This window comes from Leptinotarsa decemlineata, unplaced genomic scaffold, assembly GCF_025532065.1.
Source record: "Leptinotarsa decemlineata unplaced genomic scaffold, Ldec_3_MD MMD2_tig00003192_RagTag_RagTag, whole genome shotgun sequence".
Classification (NCBI taxonomy): domain Eukaryota; kingdom Metazoa; phylum Arthropoda; class Insecta; order Coleoptera; family Chrysomelidae; genus Leptinotarsa; species Leptinotarsa decemlineata.
The window spans coordinates 889,010-914,764 of record NW_027412582.1 but is presented as its reverse complement, the minus strand read 5'-3'; the positions used below and the strand labels follow the sequence as shown (position 1 = coordinate 914,764).

Below are 25,755 nucleotides of genomic sequence, written 5' to 3'. Positions count from 1 at the left end.
ATTGTTTTATAAGAGAGAGGGCATTGTTAGATCAAGATCTTCAGATGATGTGGTGCTGCAGGTTTTTCCGGGTTTTCCTGCAGCTGAAAAAGCAAATGCGCCACTGGAATCAACGAAGTCGCCCCGGAGCGCCAATTAATTTTTATTGTTGTTTTTATTTTATTTTTATCGTTGTTCAATACATATATTTAATTTTTAAAAAATGCTTAAATGGAAATGGGTATATTTTTAGAAATGAACAGGATCATTATCCTGATCAGGATCGCCAGGATTGAGTAGTTTTCTCACACAGTCTCTGTTTGAGAGCAAGTGAGGACACCATACTGTCGCGCATGCGTATATATTTTATATTTAAACAAATGGGCTTGAAATAGCAAGCCAAATGGAAAAGTGGAAAATAAATAATAGTTTAAAAAGCTGAAAAAATACGCTTTAAAAACAATACAAACTAAAAGATAAAAAACAATTCGAAACTAATTTGAGATTGTGTTCAACACCAAGTGCTTGATGTAACTAATGATTTTCGAAAAGTCTGAAATCAGAATAAATACAGTCACAAAAAAAATTATTTTGTTGTATAGGTTAAAACTTTGAATAATGAATTTTCTCTTGAGACTCATTACTAATGTTAATCTCCACTATAAAATCTATACGGAATCAAGCATTTTTGAAGAATCCGTTATGACTCTATTTCATGTCTAAGGAATGGATGATCATTGGGTCTAGTAATCTTATGCTCTGAGTAAACACTATGAGCCAGCTAGTCGAATCAATTTTATCTGGAGTTCGAGAAATAGTAAATCCACTTCATTTCATCAGTTCGGACTTCCATTGTCTAATATAATATAAATTGATTTGGAAACCCTGAAAAAAAACAATTAAAAAATTAATAAGATTAACCAAAATAACAATTTTATCAAAAAAAAAATTGAAATTACAAAGAAATAACATACGAACAACAATCAAACAAATAAAAATGGAAATATTAATAAAAACTGAAAAACAAAAATTAAAAATTATTATTAACAAAAAATGAAAGAATTAAAAGATTTCAAACCAAGTTATGTCACGACGTTTCGATTGTTAGTATCCACAATCATCTGTAATATGAAATCTTTTCAATTTTATTTTTCATTTTTTGTTAACAATAATTTTTAATTTTTGTTTTTCAGCTTTCATTAATATTTCAATTTTTATTTGTTTGGTTGTTGCTTGTATGTTAATTCTTTGTAATTTCAGTGATTTGTTTGATAAAATTGTTATTTTCGGTTAATCGTAATAATTTTTTATTGTTTTTTTTCAGGGTTTTCAAATAAATTTATATTTTATTAGACAATGGAAGTCCGAACTGATGAAATACACCATTTCATTATTAACTCAAAAATCAGTTTCGACGGAATTGTTTACGAAAATTGAGTTATTTTCCATATTTTATCCATTCTCTCCTTTGCTTAGGAAATTATTTAAATATATTCCTAGAATTCAAAATCTTCTTTTCAGCTGTGGGATATCGTTCAGAATATTTTTTGATGTGCACATACAATTTTTATTCAATGAAATTCGATTTGATTATTCAACATAATTGCCTTCGAGGACGACACAAAGATCAAAGCCGTCGTACAATTTTTCGATACCATTTTTATCGATTTGTCTTTAGCCTCAAAATAGGCCTCAGTTTCAACGGCGCTGAATTCATTCCCGGCAAGTTTTATGGTTTGAGAAAAGAAAAAAGTCACTGGGAGTCAAATCTGTGGAATACGGTGGATGCAGAAGCAATTCGAAGCCAATTCATGCAATTTTGCCATCGTCTTCATTGAGTTTGATGAAATAACACGTTTTTTTTTTCACCAACTGGGGTCGTTCATTCGCAATTCAGTCTGTAAAACTGTTAAATGAAGCTATGTAATAGTCGCTAAGAGTGCTGTAGATGGTGATGTGGCACTCTTAGAGCCGCATTATGTCAAATGAAATCGAATTAAAATATACTTTATTGTCTGAAGAACATAAGTCTCATTGACAAAGTCGTTTACAAAATAAAAGAACAAACATGTGCATTTATACAATGCATGTACATAAACTATTGAAATTGTCACAATAAAAAATTGCTTTGTACGAATATTAACAACACACAGGTGTAAATATAAAATGAAGTTCAATATACATATAAATAATGTATAACTATCACAGAAACACATTGAATAATAATGTATAACTAGGATTTGAAGACGAATTCAATTTCACACATTAAAAGTTCATACAGTAGAATTTATCTAATGAGTAGAAACAATCGTCAATAGAAGTGTTTTTACGGCACGTTTGAATTGTTTTTTGCTATCTAAAATTTTATACTCATTTGGTAGGTGATTGATTAATTTTTTTACCATTATAAAATATGGAATTTTTTAATTGTGTCGGTGTTGGAATTGGTAAGGTTATATTCAGTGCTTGTCTTGTGTTATATTGAGACATCTTATGAGTTTTTAAATTTACTATGCATGAGACATACTTATTCTAAGATAAAAATACAAGGTAGTGTTGAAATTTTATGTTTTATAAAGAGTGGCTTGCAAGAATCCCGGAATTCAGCTTCACACATATACCTCACTGTTCGTTTTTGCGAGACAGAAATTATATTGAAAAAATATTGACTACATGATCCCCAAAAACAGATTCCATATCTCAGATGTGATTCGATTAAAGCATAATACACACTTTTTGCCATATCTACACCAAGTTCCCATAAAATGGTTTTTACTGCGAAACATCCTGATGCCAATTTTCTTCTGAGTATTTTAATGTGACTTTTGAATTTCAATTTATCATCTATATACAAACCCAGAAGCTTTGTTTCCGACAATTAACTGATCACCTGATTTCCTATATGAAGTTCTTGAAGATTACATTTGAAAGTAAGGATGTAAGTTTTTGGTACATTGAAAGACAACCTATTAGCATCACACCAATCTTTAACTTTACTAATATCATTCTCAATCATTTGATGCAATTGTGTGCCATTTTTATCATGCCAAAGTTTTGTGGTGTCATCTGCAAATTGAGTGAACCCTCCGGAAATATTAATTGAGGCTAGATCATTCATATAGACTGAGAAAAGGGTGGGTCCCAGAACTGATCCTTGAGGTACCCCCCATTTAATTTCTAATTTGTGTGATAAGTTGCCTTGAAGATATACGCTTTGAGTCCGTCCGGATGAATAAGACTAAAACTACTGGATTACTACATCTGTAAACTCATATTTCTCTAGTTTTTGCAACAGAATTTTGTGGTTAACACAGTCGAAAGCCTTCGTCAGATCACAGAAAACTGCTGCTGCAACTTCCCTATCACTCAGATTCAGATAAAAGTTTTGAAGAAGGTTGAAAAATGCATCATTCGTTCCTTTCTGTCTTTGAAATCCGAATTGTGGAGAATTAATAGTGCTATGGTTGTTCAGAAAAGCCATTATTCTTGTTTTCACGAGTTTCTCTATTATTTTTGAAAGTGTGGGTAACATTGAAATTGGTCTGAAATTTGCGGGATTATCAGTATCACCCCTCTTATGTATTGGAATTACTATTGCGTTTTTTAAATATGATGGAAAATTGCCTGTTGCAAATGAAACGTTTACTGATTCAACTAGTACCATAATAGTTGAGTCGGGGAGATGTGAACATATTTTTATAGATAAGTCATCCCACCTAGATGCATTTTCATTTTTAATTTCATTAAAAATTTGTTTCTTCTCTACGATATCCGTAGGCGTGAAAAAGAATGATTCAGAAATAGAGATGTGATTTAAATGATGTCGATGGATATAGGCCGAGACCGCATATGCTGGGTATGCTGATAGCAAGTGCAGTAGGATCTCGGATGCCTCGCGGCAGGCCCTGCACCTTGTGCCAGGAACCTCTATACCCAAGCCATGATGAACCCCTCAGTTTCCGACTTCAGCCCACTCGACCTGAGGAATGCGAAAGTCAGGCGCTTTGATAAGCCAAGGTTTTCATTGTTATTGAAAAAGAACCCCATGCATTGGCTTATCCTTGTGTTTCCACAGAAGTGAGGTGCTCCACTGCTGTTACCTCTTGTGTGTGGCGTTGTTCCACCCCGAGGTAAGTATACGTCTCTCCGACATCCAGATGGTGTAGGATGCTACAAGCTGCATATCCTCTCCGTAGTCCCCGCATCGTCCTCGTTTGAGATGGACCATTGCACATTTGTCTATCCCGAATTTCATACTATGCGTGTACTCCTCCACCACCCTCAAGGTCTCATGGAGATCCTTTCCTCCAGAGGCATAAAATTTAAGATCATCCATATGATAGTTATTTATGTATCAAGGGAATTAGGAGGGCCTTAATTACCGATGGCAAAGTTTGCGTCCCGAGAGCCTCTGGTCCGAGGGACAGCAATTGCCTGAGGTTATTAAGGCTCATTAATTCCCGTGGTACATAGAGAATTTTATTTCTGACCGATTTCAATAAAATTTTGTTCATTTTTGAAACGGAAAAATGTACCAATTCATTACCTTCCCGGTATATTTGAATCAGGTACCGTTGATTATAGTAGAGTTTTCTTGTTGCTAGGTTGTTGCTATGTTACTTGTTTATAAACAAAACTTTGTTATCAAGCTGTGTTTGCGGTGAAAACGTGTTTTCTACCCCAAATATAATGGAGGATATTTTGAAAAAAGCTGAACAAGCAAGAGAATCATTAATTCCATCGAAAAGTGAAGCCGTATACCAAAAAGAATACAAGATATATCTGGACTGGCTGACACGGAAAAATGTTATGCCAAAAGATGTCACTGAAACTGTATTTCTGGCATATTTTCAAGAACTGGTGAGGAATTTTCTATGTTTTTCGGTAGATTTGGTAGTAATTGTGTTTATTCGTTTCAGTCAGAAACGTATAGTCCGAATTCTTAATGGACTAAATGGTCAATGCTAAAATCGATGGTGACTATACATGAGAAACGAGATATCACCAAGTTCAATGAACTACAGGCTTTTTTGAAACGGAAGAGTAAGAGTTATAAGCCGAAAAAGTCTGCTGTTTTATCTCCTAAAGATGTTATCAGATTCCTAAAGGACGCCCCTAATGATATTCATTTATTGGATAAGGCAATTTTTTTCTTATTTTCCTTTTTGTGTGTATTTATTTCCTTTTTTTTGTTATAGGTTGTTTTGTTTATGGGTTATTTTGGAGGATGCAGAAGTCAGGAACTTTTGAATATGAAGATATTGGATATAGAGGACCGGGATTCCGTTATGGTAGTGAACGTACCGGAAAGTAAAACTGGTGTATCGAAGAAATTTACAGTTGTGGATGAAAAAGAGTTCTCCGCTTTGCCTTTACTAAGACTTTATATGTCTTTGCGTCCTAAAGGTATTGAACGATTTTTTTTGAGCTTCCGACAAAATAAATGTACATCTCAGCCAATTGGAAAAAACATGTTTGGGAAAATCCCCAGCAAAATCGCAATGTATTTAGGATTGCCAAACTCATCTTCCTATACGGGACATTGCCTTCGTCGCACTTCTGCTACTGCTCTAGCCAATGCAGGAGCAACTATGACTAACTTAAAAAGACACGGAGGTTGGAAAAGTTCCACGGTGGCGGAGGGGTATTTGGAGGATAGCATCGAATTGAGAAATAAAACGGCGCGTATGTTGTCTACTTTGTCATCAGAAGAGGCAGGTACCTCGACTGTAGTGAACAGAAGCTCCAGCCATACAAAAGAAGAAATTGTTTCCAGTGGCGGAAGTAATTTTCAGGGAACATTTCAAAATTGTACATTTATTATTTGTAATGACGTGAATAAATAAAATATGGTTCAGTTTTCATTTCTATTTATTTTTACTTGTGAAAGGTAGAGGGAATTATAAAATCTATAATGTCCCAAGGGAGTTATGACCCTCTTTATTGATAGCGTAACAATGACGATATAAGCTTATAATATCCCGGTCAGAAATAAAACAAATATTTCCCCACTTCCGTCTTCACTCAGTCAGCCGGAGCCTAATTCTTGTGCTGTCACAGTGACAACCCAACACCGTAGCCTAATCAAGCGTTACATTTTGGCGCCCAACGTGGGGCCACTGGAAAAATATCAATATAGAATTTGAAAAAATAGCAAAATTGAAAAGTTTTGCGCGGCTTTGATTTTTTCCTTTGATAAATTGGAGATATTTTTAAAAGCTACGTTTCATCCAGTTTCTTCAAATGTTCTATCCCACAGACTAATAGTCCGGCAGCTGTGAAGTTTAATTTGATACGACTCGCGCTATCTGTGTGTTAGCCTACAAACTTTTGAGCCCATCCAGTACATTTTACAATCTTCAACATGTCGAGAAAGTATATTGGTTCATATAGAATGTGAAGCAAGTTGTAATTGCAGATTCAACTAATGAGAATTCATTCAGAGTGTATAAGATTGATCAAGCAAGCGTGACTGCAATGTTGTTTTTCTTTCATGCACTGCTCGAAATTAGCAAGCAAGTGCAGAATGTAATCAATCATCCGTCATTCAATCAATACGGAACGTTTCTAAGTGGTAGTGAAATATAAACCAGTGAAAAAAGAAGAAAATTAATGAACGTGTTATAATTCGAAATAATGGAAAGGAAATCCGTTCCACATAGTGTTGGAACATGCAAATATGCGACTGCACCTCTCATTGAACTATTCCAATATTTTTGAAAGTTTATGAGGTGTAATATAACAATATATTGCTGCTTAGGAGTTGTCCGACTTATATAGGATCTTTCATCAAGCGCTTCCTAAATAAAGCTGATTAATACAGTTTATTGTATGATTTTCAGTTATAATATCCCAAGGACATTGATAACTAACGAAATAATTTTATCACAGTTTTCGAAAGCACGTTATTTGGTAACATCCCGACGGTGAAGGCGGAGGGATGTTACCTAAAATAACGTGCTTGAGGAAGTTGTGATAAAATTATGAGTTATTTATCAATGTTCGAGGGATATTCGGTGAGAAAATTTTTTGCAATTCGAACAAAATTATTTATTGAACACACAGTTATTAAAAGAACAATTCGTATAATGATATTCCGTTGATCTTGCTGTATTTGCCTCGGTTACTGCATAGGTGTTTCCACGCATACTATTGATTATTTGGTTATGATGTTCCTGATCAATATTCAAATAAGGTTTTATGGAATTTCCATTATTGTTCCCAGTAATTTTCAACAATTGCTGTTCTTGAACTCCACTCTTAGCTAGTTGACTGACTGCAGTTGCTCTATTAGAGTGATTGGTTATTTTCCTCTGTTTCGTATCCAAGCCAATTGCTTTAGCAGAAGATTTCGTCCATCCGTTGATTATATTTCTACCCAGAGGCATATTGTCATACCAGTTATCGCTTCCTGTCTTCCAGTGACGATTTGGCCTTAAAAATAGTCTATTTGTCTTGATATTTGTGCCTCGTTTTGATAATAATTTAATGAATAATCTGACAGGACAAGCATTGTTATCACTATTTTGAACTAACCATTTGCTAGAGGCGCAGTTCTTTGAACCCCCTTGGCAGGTTTTACTGAAAATTGGATTATATTCTATCCTATTAGTTGGAGATCCATTGTTGTCCTTTTCGATATGAAAATAATCAACTAAGCAAGCAGCACCTTCACCACCTCTCCAAGCCAATTCCACCGCTGCTATGTGATAAAATTTGCGTAGGAGTCCTATAGGGGTATTTTCATCCCAAAAGTTTATAATTTTACTCATTTGAAGTTAATGGTACTGAGCTTGTTTTGCGGTTAGTGGGATCTGTTCGTGCTGCGTCGCGTGCATTCCGCGCTTGTTTGAATGCAACACTTTTAAAGGGGTCTAGCATGATATTATACTCCTTGTAATACTTTTCTTGTAATAATTTGCTTGTTATATTCCATACGGTTTTAACAGTAGCCTCCTTAAACTCTGTGCTATCCTTTTTTCTCATATTAATCGCCCAATCCTTGAGTATTAATGCAAGCTCTTCGAGAGTACGATTTCCATCCAATTCATATTTTCTGGCGTCACAAAACTCCATAAATATTTTCCAAGTGTATTTTTTACTATTGACAGTATTTTTTGGTGTATTTTCTTCAATGATTTTGTCAATTGCCGCATCATTTTGAACACCAAAGCGAGGAAGTGACATTTTCGAAATAAATTGAATTACTGAAATGTCAAACAACTTTATTGTGTTGGTTGCTTAGCAATGTCATGACATAAGTGATAACTACCCGTGAAAACTATCCATGGGTAGTTATCGGTGTAATGATGGTTTCATTGGTTATTTCGACACACATGACTAGAAATAGACAAATTTGATAGGATAATTTTTTTGGCAAAAAATTTTCATTATAAAGAGTTTTACAAAAACCGCGACACGTGTTTCGCTATACAACAGCTTCCTCAAGCGCAAACTAAGTAAACATTAGTTCTTTGACAAACCAGTTTCACAGAGCATGAAACTCGTGTCTATTGGAAAAAGGTCTCAATCACAATATTAAACCCAACACGAATTCGACAAATTTTGAATTTTTGGGAATTGTTACAGATATTGCGTTGATGTGGACATGTTACGTCAATAAACATATTGTTGCAAACATTTTAAAATCTGAAAACACGCAAAAAGGTAGGTTCAATCCGGAATAGTTGAATCCATAAAAGAGAAATCGGCAGCAAATAATATTGTTTTCACGCGAGCTGATGAAGGCAAAACGGCTATAGCCATAAACAAAGAAGAATACGTAGGGAAGACTCTAGACCAGTGGTCGCCAACCTGTCGATCGCGAGCTACCGGTAGCTCGCGGAGACAATTCTGGTAGCTCTCACAAAGATTTTAATTAAAAAAATACAAACTGCAAAAATCAGAGAAGCTTCCGAAAATTCCACAAAAAAATCTAATTGTCATAATATTAAACATAAACAGCGGCAACGTTGCAGTGAGCGATCTGCCGCTGAAGCCATCAAGCTAGAATCGGCTAGAACCGACCAGCCGGACCAGCGCGTTAGTGTTCGAGAACGATCTGGATTGCTTTGAACGGGATAAATACGCACGGCGCGGCGACATTGCGCTTAGTTTAAAACTGAACGCGTAACCAACGTCCAGCGGTTGTGTTAGTAGAGAACAACAAAAATAATATTATGGCAAGCAGTTGTAAGAAGGTAAAGACATACCACTTTCATTCGGAATGGGAAGAACAATACTTTTTCACAGAAGTTAAAGATAAAAATGTGTGTTTGTAATGTAATACTTCGGTCTCCGTTGCTATAAAAGGAAATATTGAGAGACATCATAAAACTGTTCATTCTAATTTTGAAAAATCATTTCCACTACATTCTGCCGCCAGAAAGGAGAAACTGAAACAGTTAAAAAAGCAGTTAATTGGACAACAATCAATATTTTTCAGAACAGTCGACAAAAATAAGGCTGCAACTGAAGCATCGTACCGTGTGTCCCAGATAATTGCACAAAAAAAGAAACCTTATGATTTGGGGGAAATGATAAAACAGGCGTTTTTAGAAGCTGCTGATTCGTTATTTGCCAACTTAAGAAATAAAGACGAGATAGTTTCAGCTATAAAATCTATGCAACTTTCTGCTAATACAGTGATGAGACGTGTAGAAGTAATGAGCAATGATATTTTTTTACAGTTAAGAACTGACTTAGATAACTGTGTTTATTTTTCAGTTCAACTGGATGAATCAACAGATGTCGTTGACACTGCCCAGATGGCCGTGTTCGTCAGGATGGTTTTTAGTGATTTTACGATTAAAGAAGATCTTTTGAAGTTCATTCCACTGAAAGAACACACTACTGGACATGTGTTGTTTTCTCATTAAAAAAATATTATTTCTTCCGAGAAAATTCCAATATCGAAAATGGTAGGCTTGACAACCGATGGCGCTCCAGCTATGGTGGGTTGTGATAAGGGTCTGGTGGCGTTATGTCGTAAAGATGAAACTTTTCCGCAATTTATCTGTTACCACTGCATTATCCATCAGCAAGCATTATGTGGAAATTTCCTGAAACTAAACAACGTTATGAAACTGGTGGTAAAAATTGTGAACAAGATTAGAGCTCAATCGTTACAAAGAAGATTATTCAGAACCTTGGCCGATGAAGTTGACTGTCAATAACAGCGATGCCAAGCATTTTTCTATTCTTTCAGAAAAAATATCTCAAAATCCATTAGAACCTTATGACAACAAATATCATGTAGAAATAATTTCTACCCTGAAAAATAAATTCAATAATCGTTTTAAGGATTTCAATGAAATGGCTTTAGTAGCGCAGTTTGTTGTTTCACCCTTTATGGAAATTGATATCCAACAGTTTGCAACTTGTGTTATGCAGAACTTTGGCGAAGACATCGCTGCAACAGAAATGGAGGTCATTGAGTTTCAAAATGATTTAGCCTTAAAATCGTTAGTCTCAAGTACTGAATGTATCTGGCCTATTGTATACGTAGATATGATAGAGGAATCGATTTTTTTTACTGAAAAATGTGCTAGAAGTACGCCCAAAAAAGTTATGAATCTTTAAAAAAGAAAAAGACGTTTAGGTGGCGCCCCCTACAAGTGAAAGCAATAAGAACATCAGGTTCGAATTTGACACCTCAAAAACCTCCTATTACCAAGTTTCGTTTAATTAAGTTCAGTATTTCAAAAGTTATTTGAAAAAAACGAAAATAAAAATAAAACTTCAACATTCTGTATCTTGGAAACGAATTGTTTCCGGACATTTATTTATTTGGACAATTCATATTAGAATATTGTGAGGAATCACCTCCTGAAGTTTGTCAAAGTACTTTTGAATCACCCTGTATAGTAAGTTCGTGAAAATCAAATTGTGAGGTGTAGTTTATGAAATTCATATGGATCTTCAGTAAGTAACGCCATATCAATCAGAAATCTAATATTTTCCCACTCATCATTGAAGGGCCGAACAGGAGCATATAACTATCATTAAAATATTGCGAACAATGCTTGCGTGTATACTCTTATCCCTTACAAACTTGATAATAGGTGTAATTATAGAAGATGAAATATTAAATTACCATCGCTTCCAATCACACGAGGTAATTATAGTTGTTTCTCGCCAATGAAATTATCTTCCAAAATGATTATTTTCGTGTGCTTATTATCAGGGAATCCATCTAATTTTGTAAGTATTACTTAGCGAAACAATTAAAGCTCCTGCATATTCTAGTGAACGGTTAGACGTCTCACGTGATACATGTTTTTCAAAGGCGAAACAGAAAAATGCGAATGTCTCACAAAAATTGTTCCAAAAATTGGACGGTGTGTAGGTAAATATCTCCCCTCTTGAATTTTGAGCGGGGCAAGAAAAACTTTACGTAAACAAGGAGCTTTTGAGTACTTTTTGTTGTATTACACAGCGACGTGGAGGAACCATCAATTCATTTTAGGGAAAGGTCTTCTTTTAGAGGTATTCCAATTCTCTACCCAGTAGTTTTTTTTGGAAACTGAGCCAGATATTTCTGAGTGATTGACAGTGTTTCATATTAATTTATGGCAGTCTCAGAAACTAATTGAATTTGAGTTGTCTGCTTCTATTTCAATAGTGAATTTAAAGTTTTCGTGAATTTAGTTAATATCCCTTTGAAAAATATACAGTGTGTAGAAGCCAAATGAAATAAATTCATTATTTCGGTTACGGTTAAAAATTCAACTCCCGTCAAATGACAGGTACAACCACCAATTTTTCAAATGGGAAGTATAGGTTTGTGCTATATCGTTTGGGAGGTCTATTAATTCTCTCTTAAAACATGTTATCGTATTCAAGTTTATTGCAACAATCAACATAAAATAAATTAAATCATGTGGTTACCGAAATTCGCTAAAATAAAGGTATTGATGATAAGAAAGTAAGCAAAAACCATAGCAATGTTTTTTTCAGATGGTATCCTTCAAAAACTGTAAATAATTTCCGTTGCAACGTTGGTTTAAAACGCCTTGTCAACTTGTTTTGTATGTTACAACATTAGTTGTCAGTATTTTAATAAAAGTTTAGAGTTCGTTAACTTCAAGTCTGACAAATGGTTAGATTAACGGAAATGCATAAACAGTTTTACAAATGATTGATTACGGAGATAAAACCCGAACACAACAAGAAGTAGCTTGCCTATTTCATGGAAAATTTCGTAATTTACCGCTCATATCTCAAGAAACAATAAGCAAAATAGGGAAGCAGTTTCGCCAGCTTACATTGCCGTATCTCTGCAGGAATGTCCACATTTGTCAACTGATTAATTAGCCCAAAACAATCCTGCGTCTAGAGGTACGATTGGGAGGTTTTTGAAAACAGAAAAATACCATCCATATGAGGTATGTCTTGTCCAAGAGCTTTCGGAAGATGACTATGAGAAGCGTTTGCAGTTTTGTGAGGAAATAATGAAGCGATGTGACGAGAATAATGGGTTTCCACTCAACATACTCTTTTCGGACGAAGCTACTTTTTATTTACATCTATCGATTCTGGAGTCAGGAAAACCCACATTGGATATGCAAAGCTCGTACGCAGCGTCCTCAGAAAGTAAATGTATGGGCAGGCATCATCAACAACAGAATATCAGGGCTATACTTTTCTGAGGGAAACCTTACAGCTGCACGCTACTCAGACTTTTTACGTTTGAATTAGTCCCTGCTTTAGCTGTTATGTTTCCCAATGAAGCAGATCCAGATATCCCCACTGAAACACTTTGGTTCCAATAGCTCTCCCACATTTTGGTATTGATGTCAGAGAATATATCGATGATATATTTGCAGGACGCTGGATTGGACGACGTGGTACAATTGAATGGCCGCCAAGATCCCCAGACTTAACGCCATTAGATTATTTTTATTGGGGATATATGAAAGACAAGGTTTATCAAAATAGGCCGGCTAATATTGAAGATCTAAAAAGCAGAATTAGAGTGGAATGACATAACATACCGGCTGAGGCCATTCGGAATTCCGTAGACGTGTTTCACCATCGCCCAGGAGCCTGCCAAGTAGAGGGTGGAGGCCAATTTCAGCATCTGTTACGTTGATTCACCCGTAGATAGCACTATACTAAAACCAATAATGATTGAGAGTAGAAGTAAGCCCACTTGACAGCAAATCGGGGGCGTGCTTATTAATTTTTCAGAGGGTTGAGAATGAAAGAAAAATTCTTAGTACAATTAATTAAAATATTCATACACATTTTTTATTTATTTCATTAAAACTTTACAATATCGTAATATACCTAATCGTTGTAGTCATTAGGTGGGCCTTATGAAAACAGAGTAATAATCGTGGTAATTATAGTAGGTACCAAATAAATTAACAATATTAATAAAAAACACAACACACAAAACTTTTTTTCACTATTGGGTTGCAGCAATTGATAAGTGAACCCTTTATAACTATTCTCAAGCTTTCGAGTAACTTAAACTCATCGTCAGGGGTACTAGAAAATACAAATTACAAATTTTTGATAATAGAATATAATATAAATGTAAATGTACAAATTTTCGTCTAATCTTCAACCTCAGATTCGTCACTGTTGCTACCGCTATCATCAAAGTGAATTATGATTGGTTCAATATTGTGTTCAATACGGTTGTCTACGTCCCACATTTTTTGCTCCTCTTTTAAAACATGCTGCATGCATTTCTTCCATTCTTCTGCAGAAACAGTTCGAATAGCTTCTTGTAGGTGATGTTGCACGTCCACTAATTTAAATGTTCTGTTTTCACGTGCCACATATCCTTTTACTTGCGCCCAGATTAATTCTATTGGATTTAATTCGCAGTGGTATGGTGGTAACCTTAAAACTGTAATTCCACGACTTAACGCAATTTCATCCACTGCGAATTTTTTATATTTGTCTGTGTGTAATTTTGTTAGCAGAAGTAGTTCTGCCTTCAAACTATCTTTGTTATATTGGATGTTCTTATTAATTAACCATTCTCGAATTGCTGCTTTTTTCCATTATTGTTTCGGTAATGGTTCTAAATGTCGACTATGGTATGGGGCATTGTCCATGACGATGACAGACCCAGGTTCCACAAGTTGAATGATGCCTTCAAACCATTTTTCAAACACCTCCGCATTCATCTCTTCATGATAGTCGCCTGTTTTCTTAGATTTAAATATCAATTCACCATTTGGTAAAAATCCACTGTTGCTTCCTATATGCGTAACTATCAGACGACTACCTTTTCCAGATGGCTGTTTTAACCCAACTGACAAACCTTCAATAAAGGCTTGTCGTGCACTTATTATATTATCATCCTGCCATACTTTTTTGACCGTATGTCCTTGGTTAACCCATGTCTCGTCCATGAAGTACAATTTTTTTTGAGCTTCCGAAATTCGTCAATTTTACTTAGATAGTTTCTTCTCCATGCTATTATTTCTTGACGTTCAATGAGAATGCTTTTCCTGTCAACTTTTCCGTACGTAAATTTCATTTCGTGTACAAGTTTCCTAAAAGTTTCTTTACCCATTTTTGGGACCAATTCATGATCGCTAAGTGCCTCCAGAACTGTTTGTAGTGTGGGCAGCTCATTTCTGAAAAAGAAACTGTGAATAGTTCTGCGTATACTGGTTTTGGCTTCTTCATCAACTGTGATTTTTTTTCGTCCGCTACTAGTTTTTGGCGTTTGTACGTCCCCATGAATTTCTGCTTCTCTTAGTATTTTGTAAATTGATGATTTTGGTACACCGGTATAATCAGAGCACATATCAACTAATTTATCTTTTGTAATTGTGGAACTTAATGATGTAGAAATGCCCGGTTGGTTATTCGGAGGTACACACGTAGAATTACAGCACATATGCACAGTCATCTTTTGGTGGCTGATGATCTCTTTCAAGACAGTGAAATACTCGCAGTACAATTTGTTTTTCTCTTACTGACCGAGACTCCGACCGTTTTACCTTTTTCGACGTGGAAGGCCCGGTCATGTCTCCCATTTTTTGAGTAGTTTGAGAACGGTGTAGAAATATAATTATGTAACGCTTAAACACTTATTAGCACTATTATATTCACCAATTGTTATCATAACACGTCGATTGCTGACTAACTTAACTGTAAAACGTACAATTCACGCTGTATAATTCACAAACCAATGATACGCTCATGGCTGCAAGTACATTAGTGAGGACTGCAACGATGAGATGGAAGTTACGGTAAAGTGACAAAGACAGAAATATCGTTGCGTACAGCGTTGCCACTAGTTGTAATAAATATCTAACACTATACAGAAAATAATGAATTTTAACTGATCAGTAATCAGGAAATGTATAAGTATTACTCATTACAAGCTCATTACTGATTTTTGTCATAAATAATACCTTTTAATCGTACTAGTATTGTGTATTATCTATAATTTGCCACAACCTACAACTCTACTGCTTACTATATTTTGATTCTGCTATAAACTGGTAACGTAAAATTTAGATATGACAAAGCGCTTTACTCTCAATCATTATTGGTTTTACTATAAGTTAGGTATTTGTAACTTTTCAAAAGAGTTATTTCTCATTTCGTTGTAACCACAAAAAAGGGTATGGTCAATATCCATTTTTTAAAAGCTTTTCACTGACATAGGTTTGCATTAAAAAAAAAGTCGGGGAGGGTTGCAGCTAAGGGGTTGAAAAAAAAATTTCATTTTATTCCTAAAAAATGCGAACAACGTGAAATCAACTGACGTGTTTCAGCGTTTTTTTCCTAAAATATTGGTTAAAAAGATATTAATTTTATTCCAGACTTTTGCGCACCCCTGTATATTTATTTGCATTGTAAATTTGTATATTTCAGTATAATTGACTTTTTTCATGTTGTAGAGTCTCTGGAAATAAACTGACTTGATTTGATACATATTTCAACGTCATAATTTCACAGTAATCGTAGTTTTTTTAAAATAGTTTTGCACAACCATCAGACAAATTCAGTCTTGAATTTTTTAAAAATCCACCAGTAATCTACACTTTCAGTTATATGGAACAACCCACCATTATCCCAAAAATTTTGTTTCTATCGAACTCCGTCTCATAAATTACAAATTTCCCACAAACCCGCAAAAAACGTCTACTTTCCTCTCGAAGTTTTGACACACAATTTTCTTCCACGTTAAAAATATAATTACCTATTTCGCGAAATAACATTGAAGAATACAAGGATTCTTGAAGTAATGCAAGACAGATGATAACCCTACGGATTATGGCTTTGGATTATTTTCGTGATTACTCTCAAATTCAGAATGAGGGGCAAATATAACAAAGGCGAAAAGGGAATTAAACTGTAAGGAAACTTCTCTGACTTCCACTTGAAAGCCAGGTCTCTAATATGTTCTTTGGAAATCACGAAGTCGGAGGGAACGAATGCACACAAATTAAAAATTCACGAATACAACGGGACTCGTATCATTTTGATATAAGGGAAGATGATGCGGATGCTTTGAGTATCGCAGTAGAAATTGGTGCTTGTCATTTCAATAATTAATCATTCGGTGCGGGATCGCTTTGATATCGGTAGCAAAATTAGAGTAATTGTCACGTTTTCCTTTCTTTGACTGTCTCTCATTGCGTTCCATAGACTGGTTTCATTTAAATCTTGAGGGCTGAGCCGTTTTTCATTCATCATTATCCGCCATTTTATTGGAAGCCGAATTGGTAAAATAGGTCAATGAGGTATATCTTATCAATTTGTGAAGTAATTGTGTTTCAGTATCGTGAGTGCTCTTGATGATACCAATTCAAGGGGAATTGAGTTAGTTGAAGAAATATGTTTTTTGTACAACTGTCATTGAAAGTGACATTTTTAATGGTTGTCAAGAGTATTGAAAAATGATGTTTAGAAAGTAGCGTGTTGAAAATATTTTTAACACTAGTGTCAAAAGTATTTTCAACATGATTTTTTTCGACCAAATAGCAATAAACAAAACATAATTATTCAATTCTCAAGGAAGCTTTATTATGAACAATAGACATAAATTACAATTAAATTCTGTTACATTCATTACATTATTATTATTATTGTTTATGAACAATAAACTAGGTATTCGGCTCTCGAGTGATTCCCCTATGAAATTCAAGAGTTTGATAGAATACCTAAATACACACATCGGAAAAGTCTAGGGATATTTTTATAACACACTAAAAATCATAAAAATAAATGCATGAGGTCGTTTAATTTCGATTAAATTGGTACACTCGACCACCCTGTAGATTTCTATGGGTTGAACAAAGCCTGCAAAAACGGAAACTGATCTTTTATCAAGTTTTTTACAAACTGTAGGTTTTCGGCTAAAATAAATGATCTGAAAGTGTCGAGTTTGTACATTCTATGCAGTTCTTGCTCAGCAATTGAACTGGAAATATTGTGCTTTAACATGGAACGCCATCACTTACCATTGGCTGAGATGAATAGAGCTGTAGGGCTTCTTCAAGGTGGCATGCGACAAAATGATGTAGCTCTTCGTTTGGGGGTCTCCCAAAGTGTTATCAGTCGATTGTGGCGGCGTTTCCGTGAAACTGGCAGTCCAGCCGAACAACATCCAGGGCGAGGACGCGCTACAACTGCAGTTCAAGACCGATTTTTGGTCTTAACCGCAAGAAGACAACCGACAATCACAGCACCTGAGTTGGTTAAAGTGTTGCAGCAGACGCACCAGGTAACCATTGGTCGTGATACTGTCAAAAATCGACTGCATGAAGCAGATCTCCACAACAGAAGGCCACTTAGATGTCCACCTTTGTCGAGAGGCAATCGCGGTAGAAGATTAGAGTGGTGTCAAGAACATCAAAACTGGGATGCAAATGATTGGGCCACAGTTTTGTTTACAGACGAATCCAGATTTGGATTTCATCCAGATTCTCGTCGAGTAAGACTGTGGAGACGACCTGGAAATAATGAACGTTTGAGACACGTCCAGGAAGTCCACACATACAGAGGTGGTACAGTAATGCTATGGGGCGGAATCATAATCGGCGGCAGAACCGATCTCATTTTTCCAAATCGCTCCCTCACAGCTCGACAGTACTTCGACACCATTCTTCTACCTATCTTCCGTGCTGTTGGTAAAAACTTCCACCTAATGCACGATAATGCTCGTTCACATGTCGCGCGTCTAGTGACTGACTGGCTCACCAACGAAGGAGTTGATGTATTGCCATGGCCAGCACAATCACCAGACCTGAATCTCATCGAGCATGTGTGGGACATGCTTCAACGAAGAATTACTCCGCATATGGGGAACATTCACACAACGTTTCAATTGAGAGAGCTTTTAATCGCTGAATGGGCAAATGTACCTCAACAAGACATTGACAATCTCATTTTGCCGATGCACGATAGATGTAGGGCCGTAATAAACCAGCGTGGAGGCCATACTTTGTACTGATTCCATTTTTTTTTGTATTATGATTTTTTTTCGGGGTGCCAAAGAAGAGCCGTATTTTTTTTTAGTTTTGCTTATATGCGCACTCAGTATTTTTGACCATTTAATAAATTTTGTTGTAAGTTACATTCGTTTAATAATCACCCGTCAACTTTTTTTCCCTAAAGCGATCTAATAAAAAATTATTGTCATTTCTAAAAATATCCCTAGACTTTTCCGATGTGTGTAGTATATTATTGGTTCATCATAATACTTCATTTGTTTGAAGGTGGTTGACAATGTTTCTTGGTGCTTTTCATCAGTTCGGACTTCCATTGACGAATCTAATATATAAAAATGGATGTTTGTTGGTTGGTTGGTAAGTGATAAACTTCTACATCGCTCAACCGATCGTGATGAAACTTGACATGTTTAAGTAATTTTTCATAGAGAAGGTTTTAAGGCTATCAATTTTTCTGTAACTCGCCACTAGATGGCGCTGTAGAACAATTTTTTGAAAACACTGTTCTATAACGCTGCGCACGCATAAGTTCGTTAATTCTGATTCTGTCAAAACATTGAAACAGCAGCGATACAGCAATATAGTAGTAGTAATATATAAAATAATTTGAAATCCCTGAAAAAATCGATACAATCAATAAGAAAAGCTGAAAATAACAATTATATTAAGTAAAAAAACTGTGAAATGGAATTACAATCAAATAAAATACAAGCAACAATTGAAAATTGAACAATAAAAAATAAATAAAAATTAAAAGATTTCAAGCCAAGTTAGTTCACGACGTTTCGATTGTTAGTATTCACAATCGTCTTCGGGTGATGATTGGACTCATTTCTCCGAGAGATGACTATTTATAGGCCATTCAAATACTCTCATCTATCCCCTCTCCTCGCTTCACTGGTTTAGCGGGAGCTGACTGTTTGGCAGGAATTGGCCGTTTTCAGCTTGATTAGAGGTTTCCATATGTTGCGTATCTCTACGCTAACTTGGCTAAATGCGTTGTTAGACAACATACAGTGTGACCCATTTTTAATGAAAACACTTCCCTGAAATTTGAAGTTGTAAATCGATTTTAATAATTTTCATTTTGAATGTCAAGTACTGAAAGGTCTACCTTGGGACAAAATTTGAAATTTTTATTAAAGTTTCAGGGCATACTACGATATTTTTTCTTAGTCGAAAATCGGGATTTTGTATTAGCGATTTTTTATTGAGAAAATCACTAAGCCACTGGATTCAGAGTGCCTCTATACAGGTGTGACCAAAATTTCATGAAAAAATATTAATTATTAACAAAGTTATGACAACTCAAAAATTCGAAAAATCACACAGCTAACAGTCACAATATATCATTTTTTTATGATTTCAACAATAAAGTGCCGCCAGGTGAAAAAAAAACAAATAGCGTAAATATTTTTAATGAAAATAACGGAATTACATTCACACAATTCAACTAACTTTGAAGCAAAAAAATTTAACAAACGTAACTAATAACTAATTATTGAAATGTTTCAATTCAGTGCAACAATTATTTCTAACTCATATTCTAGTAGCCTCTACTAATCCACCACGTATTTCGATACATGTGTCGTAGCGCTTACGAATGTTTCTGATTACGTTCCTTAGTTCTTGAGGGCTAATATCTGCACATACCTGTCGAATTCTTGCACAAAGTTTATTTCTATCTCTTGAGCGGTTTTTGTAAACCTTTTGGGTGAGAAGTCCCCTGAGAAAAAAGTCCAAAACTGTGAGGTCTGGAGATCTGGGTGGCCACTCTATAAACGGACTACCACGGCCTATCCATCGGTTTGGAAAATGTTCGTTAAGCCATTGCCTCACAGCTCTGGCATAATGAACTGAACACCCATCTAACTGGACAGTTAAATTTGATCGTTCATTGATTGGCAGCTCGTGAATAGCATCCCAAAACTCTGTGTTTAAAAATTCTAGAAACCTCTGCGCATTAATGTTTTCCTCAAAAAAAGAAAGGACCAATAATTCGTTCGTTCAATATCCCACACCAGACGTTGATTTTTTGGGAATACTGGATTTTGCAGTTTATTACCCAGTTAGGATTATCCGCTGCCCAATAGCGACAATTCTGTAATGCCACTACTCCATTTGTAGTGAAAGTGGCTTCGTCGGTATATAAAATATTTTTTAGGAAATTTCTATTGTTTAAATATTCCCATTGGGCCCATAAACAATATTCCAGGCGTCTTGCTTCGTCGCCTACTGGAATTAAGATTATTTCCGAAATAATCTAAAATGATTTGATCATTCCTGTCATTTCTGTTTCGTCTTTGTACAAGATTACTTTTTAACATCATTTTTGATACTGCGCCAGTTTCATTGAATATTTCATTTATTTTATTTACCGTACCACAGCTAATACAAGTACGATCTGGATGTCTCTCATTAAATACTCTACAAACCTCTCTAGCACTTCTAACGTCATCTCCCAAAAGGCGTACAATTTCAATTTTCTCTCTTACGCTCAATCTTGCAGCCATGACACGTAAGAACTGTAAGTTGAATATTGTGGACAATAGTACACTTAAATCTTTCACAAGTGTCAAACTGTGATATCATTTCCATGGCAACTAAGATTTAAATTGAAATATTAGGTCTTAGTTTTAGTTAATTTGCGTGAAAACTTGAATATAATTCCGTTATTTTCATTAAAAATATTTAAGCTATTTGTTTTTTTTTATCTGGCGGCACTTTATTGTTGAAAAAAAAAAATATTCTCATGGCTAGATCTGTTGATATAGGGTGTTTTTTGTGACTGTTAGCTGTGTGAGTTTTCGAATTTTTGAGTTGTCATAACTTTGTTAATAATGAATATTTTTCCATGAAATTTTGGTCACACCTGTTTAGAGGCACTTTGAATCCAGTGGCGTAGTGATTTTTTCAATAAAAAAATTGCTAATAAAAAATCCCGATTTTCGACTAAAAAAAAATATCGTAGTATGCCCTGAAACTTTAATAAACATTTCAAATTCTGTCCCAAGGTAGACCTTTTAGTACTTGACATTTCAAAAAAAAATTATTAAAATCGGTTTACAACTTCAAATTTTAGAGGGGTGTTCCTGATTTGCTGGTTTCTCCTCGCTGTGTGTGTTTCTTGTGCTCGGCAATGTGGACTTTCAATGGCCTACTAGTTTCACCGATATAGAATTTTCCGCACTCGCTATTTCCAATTGTTGCTTGTATTCCATTTTATTGTGTAGATATATTTCTATCAACCATTTTTTTCAAAGAAAAACCGAAAATTCATGTCAGGAAATTCTTTTCTAGCTTTCAAAAATTGTCTGTCTTTTCTTCATTAAATCTACTTTTCCGTTTTTCTTCTAGTCAATCAATATCCTTCTCTGCTAATTAATTTTCAATTTATCAGTATTTTCATTACTCAAACAGTTCAACAACTAACCACACATAAACTCTAATGTATGTTTCGCTTCATAATTTTACTTATAGTGCCCTGAAGAAGATTACTTAATGAGAGTCGAAACGTCAGCAACGAAATACTAGTGGTTTTTGTGATGGAATCTATAGCTGTTTCTTGTAGTCTTTGCGCTAATCCCAACCAATTTCTGCTCAATAAATACGGTAAGGACACAAAACGGCATTCAATTTATTTAGCTTTGTTTATTTTTCAGATTGTGGAAGGTTAGGTTAGGTTAGGTTAGGTTAGGTTGGGTTAGGTTAGGTTAGGTTAGGTTAGGTTAGGTCAGGTTAAGTTAGGTTAGGTTGGGTTACAAAAATGATAAGGAAAAAAAATTGGCCTTCGGAATCCCCGAACAAGTATCTGGTGAACTTCAAAGTTACAATGAAGTGGACTTCATTGTTACAAAACTGTAACTGCATGAACAATTGTTTGAGTTTGGTGAGAAAGGAATATTTTCATTCTCGTTCATCGTTAAAACCTTGTTCTTGAAATTCTTTGTCATGAACAACAGTTGTAAAATGCTATTCATGTAGCAAGTGTTTCCTAAATTATCTTCTCCAATTTTCCTGGCAATATTTTCAGAACAACTGTCTACTGTTTTGTAAGGAAGAACATGTTCCACCAGAATCTGCATCAGAACCATTTCTGAAGCTGTAATCGATCCTTCCAAATGATGAAGGGTTTCGTAAAGAGATCGATTCGGCTCATGCTTCATGAAGCTCTTCCACTAATCACTGTGTTACGTAAACCAGGCACATTTTGGTAGTCAGACATTTATTTGGATGTTTTCTTGAACAAGAATGAAAGTTGGAAGATCAAACATAAAAAACAGAAACTACTTTCTTTTTATTTCTGAAGGTCTGAAACTAAATAGAGTTTTTTGGTTTAAGCACTTATGTTACATTCAAAATAGTGATTTTGGAAACACTGGTGAATGAATACTAGATTAGAATACCTATTCATGTTTTTTTTTATCTTTTAGGTCATTTCCTGAAATAAAAATATTTTGGAGGAAAGTTTTAAAATTTGGACCCTATTAATCCAAAAAATTGTATTTTCTGTGCATTCATGAAAGAGCTCACTTCATGCGGAAGACAGTTTTACGGTGAACAACAAATTTTCAAAAGGAATCAAGAATATAGCAAACAATTATTTGTTTAGTTGTCAACTCACTGGTACAAATCGAGTTGCCCTGTAATTTATTCAACTTGACTGACTTTGTATACACCATTTATTTGCACGCAAACATAATTGCATTACAGAGAAGTAAAACATGGTTATTTATTAATGAACAATTACCAGTACTGTCGCTGAATGCACCTGTACGTACTTGGGACGGAAATTTGCATATTTCAAAAGGAAATAACGCACTATTAATAATGGAATAGATTTCCTGAAGTTGTTGAAGATGTTCATTACCTTTTTAGTTGAGCTCAAAACGTATTTTCAAAATTTTGACATATAAAGTGGCACTTTTCAAAATTGTTGCACATAGCATAAAGCATAGCATAAAGGCTGCTTCACATCGACACAAGTGCGAATACAATGTTGTCACCGTAGGTGAGATTCTATGAGAGAGTGATATGTAACTTTGGCAGCAGCGAATTCTATCTCACAAGATGTCAGCCTCATACCATAAGACCCAGAAGACAACTTTGAAATGAGACACCGGATGGTCTTTAAACTTCAAATCACTGTCAATAATTAGTCCCAGAAATTCAGTTGATTGTTTATTCACAACTAAAATGTTGTCAACTTGTAAATTGCTAATGGAACATTTGAAGCAAATTATGTTCCATTTAGAAATATTAAAACTGAGAAGATTTGCGTCACACCATCGTTTAATTTTGCTAATATCGCAACTGATCATTGTGTCAAGTTCAGAGGGATTTTGATCATGCCATTAAATAGTAGTGTCTTCAGCAAGTGGTGTGAACTCACCTTTAATATCAATAGATGTCAGATCATTTATATGCAGAAGGAATAATAGTGGACCAAGGACTGAGCCTTGAGAAAGTCCACAGTTTGCTTTCACTTCCTCCGAATAACTAATCGTTTTAACAATTTGACTCCGCTCAGAAGGATTTGAACCAACTGAGACTTACACCTCTTATTCCATACTGGTGTGGCTTCTGAAGCAGTTTACTATGATTAACACAGTCGAACGTCTTAGATATGTCAAAGAATACGGCAGCTACAGAATCTCCATCATTGATTTGTTATACATGGGTGTTTCAAACTCAATCCTCAACATTGGGATCTCTGAAAGTATGAGAGATACGAAGATGGTTGAATTGGGGAAAAGTTGCACTTCTACCTGACTAACAATATGCCGGAACAACCAGATATGTCGGAAAAAGGTTTTTATTTTTTTCTGGCTTTATTTTCGAAAGGGGATTAAAATATAATTTTCCTGTGAAGATATGAAGGTTTATTTTTACATTCATTTTGTGGAAAAACAGACAGCGTGAATAAATATTTGATTCAAATTTATTTATTTATTTATTTATTCATTCATTTAGTTGATACACAAAATACAGAAAATAAGAATAAAACACAAACGAAGAGACAGATAAAAAAGACAGTAATTGCAGTATATAAAGTAAAGATTGTGTATAAAATAGAACATCTAAGTGACTTAACACTTGTGTTATGCTACAAAGTAATACTAATTAATATAAAATTACTTTTTATTTATTTATTTGAAAATAGATAATCCTAATATAGCTACAGGTCCAAAAAGTAAAAATAGTATATAAAAAATATCAAAATGGTATAAAAATTCTTCTAACAATAATATATATATATATATATATATATATATATATATATATATATATATATATATTACAATGTAGGTTTTCACGGATGGTAGAATATGATGTGTTGTTCTTCCGGGTGTTCATCCGTTGGGTACTATTCCAAGCGATGCAGTAACTCGTCTTGATAATGCCATCTGAGATGATGGCGAAACGTCGACTATCGAATAGTACCCAACGGATGAACACCCGGAAGAACAACACATCATATATATATATATATATATATATATATATATATATATATATATATACCGGGTGTCCGACATTTTATGTGACAGGCAATATCTGGTTTGTTGAAGGAGATACACAAAAATGTTTCATACAAAAGTTTTAGGAGTTCATGAGAGCTATATTTTGATATAATTTTTAAATATACAGGGTGTTTGGTGTAGGTGCTACATACCAAAATTCCATTTTTTAAAATAAAACGCCCTGTATATCATTACATATTCAGATGCTACGTTAAATTCTGATATCATTTCATGTTCGGTTTTTGAAATTCGGTTACGGCGTTGTTAAGTTATTGCTTAAAATGTAAAGTCTTGAGAACGACTATTATTTTTAAAAATATCTCATACAATTATTCTCTCTGCATCAGATTACATGAAAATTAGTCAAAATTTTGGGTGTTCGAAGTAATGGTTTCAATTTTGAGTTGTGGAATTCAGTCCGGAATCATTTTGAATATGAAACAATTGCGAAATTGAAAGAGGTGTATTCGAAAACAAATCTTTAATTAATAACAATGTAAATAATATAACTTGATAAATCATTTCATAAGAATGGTAGGTACCTAGAAATAAGTCATAAAAATTGTTCAAAGTGATGCCCATCAGATATTATACAGGCTTCGAAACGTCGAATCACTTCTCTCGTACAAGTCGCTCTTATAATATCAGGCGTAATATCACTGCACGCTAGTCGAATTTTCATTTTCAGATCATCCACATTCAAAGGGGGAGTAGTGAAAACAATATCTTTTAAATAACCCCATAGGAAAAAATCAAGCGGTGATAAATCTGGGGAACGAGCCGGCCACCGAATTGGACCCTTATTACCAATCCATCTA

General features: G+C 34.8%; 1 long non-coding RNA gene across 1 annotated transcript; it reads left to right on the top strand.

Annotated features, from left to right (window-relative positions):
* Nucleotides 1-4,453: 4,453 nt before the first annotated feature.
* On the top strand, nucleotides 4,454-5,318 carry LOC141483216 (uncharacterized). The gene is made up of 2 exons (XR_012465964.1): nucleotides 4,454-4,839; nucleotides 4,899-5,318. It is a non-coding gene; the product is annotated as an uncharacterized lncRNA (long non-coding RNA).
* Nucleotides 5,319-25,755: the final 20,437 nt, after the last annotated feature.